Genomic DNA, 9,563 nt, shown 5'->3' with positions numbered 1-9,563 from the left:
TGGATCTGACCTGTCCAGGGGCCCTTTGTCTTGGAGGAACCCCTGCTGTCTTTGTGGGGTGCCTGGTCCTGGGGCATGTTCTTGCCTAGCCGGACATTGTGTTGCTGGGCTTTGATCAGATCTGGGGTTGGGGGAGGGACTCTCTCTGTTCAGAGGGAGACTCATTACAGGCAGCATGGTCTAGTTTTGCAGGCTCTGCATTTTCACTTGCCTGTCTCCCTTGGCCTAAGCCACTTTGATCACACACACCCTGGCCTGGCATTGCAGCTGGCCCCACAGTGCACCTAGAACGGAGTCAGCTGTTGATGCAGTCACCAGGCTGTGAATATCACTGCTGAGTAACATTGTGCTCAAGGGCACCATCTTGCCTTGACGGTCCTCAGGGAGTGGTGGCATGACCTTCTACTGTGGCTCCTTGCCCTTCGCTCTCACACTTCTCTAGCAGCCCCTTGGGGTGCTCCCCATGGGTGAAGCTGCCTGTGCTCGGGGTTGTTCTGCCTCTGCCTGGTTTCTTGGGATCCCATGGCACCCGCAGATGCTTGGACTCAGCTCAGCAATGCCAGTGACTGTCCATCACCACCTGGGCTGTGTAAACCCCAATCTGTGTCTCCTGGCTCTCAGTGTCTAGGGTCCCAGCTCCCATCACATACCTCTCTCTCTTCTCCTGGTCTCACTCGTCATAGCAGCATCTCCCCCTTCCTCTGCCTCCATCTCCTCCTTCCTGTGTCCCCAGTGCATGTCATTTCTGAGGTCTCTGGTGCTCTGAGTGCCCCATGCTGGACGACCTGGGTGCTGCCCCTGCTATGATTAGGGTTGATCTGGATTGCAGGCATGTCCACAGCCCTCCTGGTCCTTGCTAGCCTGATGCTGTTGTGTTTCCCATGGCCTGGGTCGGTGGCACTCAGGAGGGGACTCGCATTGGTTCAGCAAGGGGTTGTCCTTGGACCGCCCTCTCCACAGCCTCCCTCTGTGACCCCTGACCAGCTGCTGGCTGACCAGGCCTTTCCCTTGTCACAGCAAACCTAGTTTGCTGCTGATTTCCCTGGGGCGCTTGTATTCCCCAGGCAGCCAGCTGCCTGCAAGAAGAGCAGGGTGACAGAACCACAGCTTCTCCCCAGGGTCCCCCACATCTCCCAGCCAGGCACCATGCATAGCCTTCCAAGGGAGGAGAGGAGGGTTGACAGGGCATGGGGCGGGGGGGGGGGGGGGTCTTTCAAGGCTGAGGTGGGGTTGGGGGGACTGTATCAGGGGCTGGAATAGGAGTGCTGACCAGCTTAAAACCACTCTGCAGGGTCAAACCCACCCAGCCCTGTCTGCGTCTTTCCCTGTAACAAAGTACACCAATCCTCTGTGTCCGCTCCAGTGACACGCTTCTCTGTCCATTCCCTATTTGGTTTGCGTGCCATGGGCAGCATGATTTTGTCCCTGTAAATAGTGTTAATAAGTGCTCCAAGGTATCATTAGAATTCTCTTTGACTGGATTATATTTCAGGGTCTGTCCTCTCAGAGCATCTCTGGAAGACAGGGAGTGCAGCTCGCCTGGACAGAGCTGCACTGACCTCATTAGCGGGAGGGCTGGAGGAGGGGGTGGGAGAGGGGGAGAAGGGCTCTGTGTGTGTGTGTGAATCAGAGCTCTGAAGCCCAAGAAAACCATATCTCATTCCGAGCGCAGCCAGGAAGCTGGGGCCACGCTGGCGTGGCCTTGGGTGTCTATTAAAGATGCAGGCACTGAATGGACACAGTAGAGAGGGGGCTGCAAAGGCAGGTGGTAACACAAGAAAGCAGATCCTCCAGGAATGTAATTCTGTGATTTCCCCTTGTTTCCCATGGAGCCAGCTGCAGTCCCAATTCTGCATGCAGGTGGCAGATAGGAAAATGGGCTGGGAGTTCCAGGGACCTGTTTGGGCTGCCTGCAACTTGCAGGAGGAAATAAAGAATTGATGAGCTACTCTAATTTGTAAACACTTGTGGCAGATGAAGAATGGCTGAACATTTGGCACTGGGAACATTTAAAACTCCGATACAGTGACAAATGCACAGAGCAGCACACACCCAGCCCCTGACAGTGCACAACAGATTGGTAAACAGACACACCACACTGACCGGCACACAGGGAACATCCATGCTGCCAAGCAACAAACATACCAGCAACTCCCGCCCTCCCCTCGCCAGAAATGCACAGCAGACTGGTAAATACATACCCTCCCCCAACAAATGCACAACCTATTGGTAGACATGCTGACAAACACACAGCACACACACACACAAGTAAATATGTACTTATACACTCGCGCATACACTGACAAATGCACAGCACTGCCAGTGTGCACAAAGCAGTGCACCCTCACTGACACTTCACAACCATAGTCGCACACGCACACAGCAGCACTGGAAGGGAAATGTGTATCTCAGAGACCTGGTCCCTTGTGTGTTTTTGCTGTTTTTCTCATTCCTGTTCATAAAGGTCTGAGCTTAAGTAATGAGTTTTTTTCTGTGGGTAGATACACAAGTGTGCCAATGTAAATTGCTCCATTTGGAGAGCTAATTGCACTAAAAGGCAGCCTGATCTGTGGTTTTTCTCTATTTTACATTAGCAGCTGAGCTGTCAGATCTGAAATGGAAACTCATTTTTAAGGCTTTGCATTTACAGTGGCTTCAACAATGAAAAATGTTCCCTGACAGTAATAGAAGGCAAACCTCATTAGAGAAACTTAAACCAAAGCGGCACAGTGCTAAAGCCCTCAGGCTGCTTCCAAGCATCTTAAGAGGGAATGAGAGCATTTTTCACATGACTCTCTCCGCCCGCGGAGTGCACTGGCTCTGCTAGACTATTGCTGCACCCTCAGGAGCTGTACATCTGACATGCACAGGGTTTCAATGGAAATAGCAAATGGGTTTCTCTCAGGGGCACAGGCTGCTGAGCCACTTAAGGGGCTGGGAGCCCATCTTGCTCTGAATTTGCAGCTCCCCCCCGCCCATTCCCTGGCAGCATCTCTGGCTTGTTGAAATTGCCAGGATATTAACTGGGGAGGGCGCCCCTCAGGCTGTGAGAGGGCAAATGCAGCACAGCACAGTTAGTTACTCAGCTGCCCAGCTCTGATGCATTCAGGCCCAAGGATGTGGAGAGAGACCTGACCCACAGCCTGCACATCGGTTACTCAAGCCCTACAACCTTGCTTGGTCGCTAAACCAGCTGCTGGTACCAACCGGGAAGGGGCGGGGGCATCCTAGGCAGCAGCAAGTCATATCTCCAATAGCAAGCACAGGGCAGAGCTCCAAACCCACAGGCTTCCCCTCCTGCACAGCCCCTGCTGCTGCAAGGCAGGGGGCAGATACAGGCTCCCCACTGTCTCAGTGCCCCTTGCTGGGGTGGGGGGCAGGGCTCAGCAGCTACAGGACCCCCCGCACCAAACACACACACACTCTCAAAGCAGCCCCTGCTGGGGGCAGGACTGAGCAGCTGCAGGCTCCCATCTTTCTGGAGTTGTCTGTAAACTGTGCAGATGGCACTGTGCCTGGGGGGCGGCTGTGTTGCGAGCTGTTGGTAGGGGGCAGGGCTAAGGCTCTCTGGCCACACTCACCCAGTGAGCCCCGTGGGCTTGGCGAGGGCTGTCCTCTCTGGAGGAGGCCTTGTTATAGACATAGCGATCACCTCATCACCTTCTCCAAATGACCCAGCCAGGGCTGTGATGTTCCCAGTGCTGGAGTGGCAGTCAGGGCTCGGAGGGCTGCTAATTGGAACTGCTCAAAAGTCGGCACCATTAGTGCAAGGCACAGGCTCTGGGAGCCCTCCCTGCCTCCCCTTCAACACCCCTGGACAGGAGCAAGTATCCGAGCACCGGCGGGCAGGGGTGGGGAGGAGGCCTGACAGACACTGGCTAGGGCAGGGGTGGAGAACAGGGGGGTGCATTGCACTAGGTGTGTGCAGGGGAGCGGGTTGTGAGTCAGAGACTGTGTGTGTGTGTGAATCACAGCAGGGAGATTGTGCAAGAGTGTGTGTGAAAGTGATGGACACAGGAAGCCTGTGTATATGATTCACCGCGTGCGTGACAGACAGCAGCCTTTTTGGTGGTAAATAATGAGCCGCTGGGGGTTGGCAGTGGAACGGCTGAGGTGGTGCTGAACACCCATTAGCAGCAAGTGCAGACAATGACAAACAGGGTTCAGCGCCAGTTCAGCAAGCAAGGTTAAACCTGTATGGTTCTAGGTGAAGCACAGGCCCTCTTCGCATAACACAAAACCAAGCAGAGGTTCAATGAAACTGAAAGGCAGCCTAATGGACACTGACAGCAGGGAATGCTGTGCTATGCAGCAGGTAATAAACCTGTGGAATTCCCTGCCACAGTACATCACTGAGGTCAAAAATTTAGCAGAATTCAAAAAGGAATGACGACCTCTAGTTAAGGCCACCTGACATTTCCCATTATGAGACCTTGTTCTCCATTACTTATAACCCTATCCAGCTCATACCATTCGGGCTGAACTTTTCCACATCAGTTAGCCTCAGGCTGAATCTTTTTGGAAAATTTCAGATGTTTGTCAGAATGAGATTTCGCCCATGTTGAAAAGAATCTTACATTGTAGTGCCTCCTTGCATTGGAGCAGGGCCTTGTAACTTGGCGGCAGCAGGGTGGGTATAGGGTTGCCCTGGTGTCAGGGAGGAGCCTTTTGCCATCCCCAGGAAAATTTATCCAAATTGGGCCGAGTTAAGAGCCTCTGAAAATCTGTCTGAGACTTGTTAGAATACAGCAGCCGATTCCCTCTGCACTGAGAATGCTCCAGCCCCTCACAGCTCAGACTACCAGTGCCCCTGTGTGTCCCCACAGAAAGACGTGCACTCCAACCCAGGCTGCGGGGGCTGAGCAGGACTTTCCCTGCTATCGTCCTCCAAAGGCGCTGTGTGGTGTGGGGCACCGAAATTGAGAACAGGGGGACTGTCTGTCATGGGCCCTCAGTGCTCCTCTGTGCCCAGGCAGTGAGGCTCGGTGGAGAAGGAGGAAGCAGCTTAATCAGAGAGTGCAGCTGAGCAGGGGGGTGGGGGGGCAGATTGGTGTGGGGTGAGCCTGGGACAAAGGGCCAGGGAGAGTGGGGGGATGGGGGCGTGGAGACAAGTGCGAGACTGGGCCTGGAATATGGAGCTGAAGAGGGATGGGAGAGGGGAAAACTGGGACTCAGACTGGAACAAGGACAGGCTGGAGGGACCTGGGACAGGGGATTTGTCAGACTTGGGCAGGGAAGCAGGAGCAGAGAGTCCATCACCTCTAGAGCATGTTGCTCTCAGAATGTGGAATAGAGCCCAGGTTTCCTGTCTCTCACGGTTCCTCTGTGCCAGCAAATAGCTCTGAAACCCACTGGCAAAGTGTGTGTCCCGTCTCACTCTAGTGCTGGCCCACACAGAAGATAACAGCTTTCTATTGCCATCAGTCACTCCATTAGCCTGAGAGCAGAGGTGTGATGCATCTAAAGGTTCCAACCCTGCTGATGTCCCACATGGGGCTCAATGGAGTGCCACATGATAGGATTTCTGTTTTTTCAGTTTGGATTTTTTAAAACCTAAAATATATACATAAACCCACCTATGTTGTCAGAATGGTAAGATTGCAAAATCAAGCACTCAAAAGGTAGGAAATACCAGACTGAAGGTTGCCTGTGGAACCTTAACTTGGCCTTATGTGTGTTTACATTATGACAACAGTCTTTAATTGCAAGATCAAATACTATTTTTCCACAGGAGCCCTGCCTCCTTCATTGCACAGGATGACCCTGCTCCAGGAGTGAATCAGGGTTGTGCAGCTCTCTGTAGACCCCCTGCCTCATCTGTTGCCGTAGGAGGAAGGGGTGTAGAGAACGAGGCAGGAAGAGCAAAGACGGTCTCAAGGTTAAGGCTGTTGAATACCAGGGTGAAATAAAGCCACAGTAAAAGTGTTTGCAGGCAGTGAGTAATGCACAGCAAAGCTAGGGTCACAAACCTGGCTCCCATCTGTGGTTTCAGCACAAAGAGCCCTGTAATTCCCCCTCCAGCTCTCTTTCCCAGTTTGGGTACCATGATCATCACTCAAGTATCCGGGGCGGGGGAAGCTGTCATTCCCCGATGGGCAGCATCACATTGCTGGGCAGTGAATCAGGTGAAGCATCTGCTGTAGGACAATGGGGGAAGCAGCATGGCAATATCCAAGCCTGGACCAGTAGTCAGCTCTTCTCCGGCAAACCCTCTACTCCTAGGCCTGGCTCCTTGTCAGCCACTTTCCCTGTTGGCCTAGTCTTGAACTCTCCTCCTCCTCCTTTTCCATCCATCTAACACTTCCCTGCATGCTCTGTGCCCAGCGGACACATTGGGGTGTGGAGAGTTCCAGGGTAATTGGAAAAGGCATTTTTGAGTTAGGAGCCTTTTGGGGAAGTTATGGTTTTTCACTTTTTGTTCTAATGTTTTTGTCCCTCACAATTCAAGCACAACTTGACGGAAAAACCTAGCCTGTGTTTTATTGTAGCTTTCTCCAGGAGTGAGGCTATACAGCCTCCATTCTGTTCCCATTTCAGACTTTATCAAACAAATTCCATTAGGCTTAAATTCCCCCTGCTTGGACTCAGCCCAAAGTTGACATTTTATGAAAAAGATGAGCAAAATCATTTGAGCCACTTTCCAGTTAAGCAAGGGTAAAACCAAAAAAACATCTTTCTCTTTATATTGGGCCTGCGCTCGCATGGGTCACAAGCAGCAGCGACTGGAAATGTTGAAGCAGGCTTGTTTTGTCCTCGGGAAGAGGAATAAGATTGGTTGTTACTGGGATCAACAATGAAATTCGGCATTTTCATGCGCCATAGAATATTTAAATAGAGCTACTCAGGAAATGGGTGGGTTTGTTTACATGGACTTTTTCATAGGGAAAACATTGCTTTGTGTTGAGAATGTTCTCCCACATTTTTCAGGTTTTTGGTCGCATTACTGAAAATTTTCATAAGACAGGATGAAAATTTTCAGCTTTGGTTTTTTGACAAACAACCAGCAAAATTTCCTTGAAAACGGACCTTTGCGCAGAAATTTCTGTGCTGATTAAAAAAAAATTTGGTCAAAAAGTCATTTTGAATTAAAAGTGCGGCTCAGCTCTCACTCTTTTGATCCAGTTTGACACTGGCTTTTGTAAGGCTGCCTTTGTTAAGGATTCCTCAGTCAGCGATGTGTTTGCAAAGGTGCCCCCAGCAATTACACTTTTGTTCAGTGTGCTTCCATCCAGACTCCTGTTCAGTTATCATGGGTGCTTCCACGACGGGCATTTGTTAAAGACTCTCCTCCACTAAAGGAAAACAAACGGGGTTCGTGCCCTCCTTGGCTGCTTTATGGTGTTTAAAGAGGACCTAGAAGGGGAATTCAAACAGAAAGTGATTTTTCCCTCCGTTTATATTGACATTAGAAACTGTTTGTTTTTTGTGGAAGACTATGGATGTCTGGAGACCTGGTGGGTTTCTGACATCACAGGGACCGAAGCTTGAGCATTCAGGATGGATGGGGAGTTTTAGTCAGTCTGTTTAAAACCCTCTTTATTTTGTTCAGTTTTATGAACACTTATTTAACTCAAACACCTTAGAAAAAGTAGAGAGAAAAGGTCTATTTGTTAAAGATTCACCCCAGCCTGTCAATTAAGGGCTAAGAGAGCCCCCAACCCAAGAAGAACTCACACAAATACAGCCTTGATATGCCTGATTAGTCCTAGGCTAAACACAAACCACTCACCCACCCTTCCTGTCTTTCTTTATGAACCAGAAAGGTGCTAATGTAACGCCAACAGACCCCGGTCATTATTAGGAGGTATCGAACCTGGGATCTCTGGAGCTTAGAGCATGAGCCTCTACCCATGAACTAAAAGCCAACTGGCTGTTAGTTAAGGCTGTAGAGCGGACTCATTTTATCTCTCTCTCTAAGTGGTCTCGGTGCCACTGAATGGGACAGAGTACCACACCCAGAAAGTGTGTGGGTTACACTAACAATGGAGTGTAGGTTGGGCAGTGGGCCTGGGACGTCACAGACCGCATCACCCTGGGGCGTAGCCAGGCAGTGGGCCTGGGACGTCACAGACAGTGTCACCCTTCTGAGCACAGGCAGGTTAGGGTTCCATCAGCCCTGTCCCTGCCCCATGCTCAGCGTTTCAGCAGAGGCGACGTAGCCAGCTGACCATGCTGCTTCATAGGCTCCAAGCCTTATTCCTCTGTCCAAGGCCTGCTGCTGCTCCCTCGACAGCAGCTCTGAGGGTCCACTAAACCAGAGACCCTGAGATCAGCCCTGACTTCTGCCCCTTGAGCCTTTCCTCACCACTTGGGGTCCATTCGTCCCAGTGGTTTCAGCCATGGTGTAGGTCATTTGAACCGCTGTCTCTAGAGACCATTCCAAGTCCCCCATCCTCTCCCTCACCCTTCTCAGGGATCCTAGCCACAAGACCATGCTGATGGAAGTAGTCTGTCCCATGAAAGTTTGGAGCCGAAGAGGGGATGGTGCCAGCTTCTGTCAGGCAGAGGATGTTACTGGCACAGATCCAGTCAGGCTGACTGACAGCCACCCACCCGACTGCTGGGAAGGGAATCTAAGCTTCCATGTCCCTGGATCCCCAAGTGTTTTAAGCCTCTGAGGCCTGAACAGAGTCCAGCCACTGCCCCGTCTTGGGGTCCCTAGGTACTCTCTCAGGGTGCAGATCCTCTGTCTAGCACCCGCTCTAGAGAGCTGGAATCTGCTGTCCAGCTGCCCAGCCCCTGAGCTCAGTGCTGACCCTTCAGACTCCATTAGACCTGCTCTCTCCCAAAACCCCGCCTGCACTGTGAGCCTGCCAGGTTACAGGTGAGCTCTGTCTTGGGGCACGCAGGAATTGTCAGGTAGATAAGTTGCCCAGAGTCTAACACGTTGTTGCTCTTTTACTTAACAGACAAAGCACCGACAATACAGATCATAGAATACAATAAACATCTTACCCGCAACATCATCCCTAGCTCACCCTTCCTGGGGAGAACTTGGGGCCCATGTGGGCTAGGCAAGGTCCCCTGCCTCACGAGGCTGATACACACTGGGTTGCTTCTCTCTCCTCTTGAGCTGGAGAAAAAAGGTCAAAGGCCCCAAATAGCTCAGCAGCTCCTCCCTTTTATAATCCTCCAGTCTTCTCTGTCAGGTGATTCCCTTGCCAACTTCAACAGCTGACCAGAGATCCCTACTGGGTGATTTCATTTTCAGTGCCCTCCCTTGACAAACCAGTTCTCCTGGTTGAGAGACAGTCTATTGTTTAGAGCAATTCCATTTTGATGGGAGAGCATTTAACATTAAGGACATCTTTTGTTATCCCTTTGCCACCAGCCTTTGGAATCAGCAGCCCAACATGGAGGAGAACAGAAATCAGAGAAGGCAAAAGGCTGCACCTTCAAAATGGAGTTTGCAGCTTGATAAAGAGAGAGATTTCATAATCTCACATGGGGTACACACCTTCCCCAATTGGTCACAACCGCACCCCTTCCCAGCCTCTACACACCAGGGAAGAGCCACCAGCTTTTCCAAGGGGTCCCTTAACTTGTCAGGTTTAGTTTGATCA

The 9,563-nt window shown here is 51.4% G+C and overlaps 1 long non-coding RNA gene across 1 annotated transcript; it reads right to left on the bottom strand.

Annotated features, from left to right (window-relative positions):
• Positions 1-5,310: 5,310 nt before the first annotated feature.
• On the bottom strand, positions 5,311-9,098 carry LOC122461468. The gene is made up of 2 exons (XR_006283386.1): positions 8,956-9,098; positions 5,311-7,353 (listed from the first exon to the last, which is right to left on the bottom strand). It is a non-coding gene; the product is annotated as an uncharacterized LOC122461468 (long non-coding RNA).
• Positions 9,099-9,563: the final 465 nt, after the last annotated feature.

This window comes from Chelonia mydas, chromosome 8 (assembly GCF_015237465.2).
Source record: "Chelonia mydas isolate rCheMyd1 chromosome 8, rCheMyd1.pri.v2, whole genome shotgun sequence".
Lineage (NCBI taxonomy): Eukaryota > Metazoa > Chordata > Testudines > Cheloniidae > Chelonia > Chelonia mydas.
This window is presented reverse-complemented; position numbering and strand designations above follow the sequence as displayed.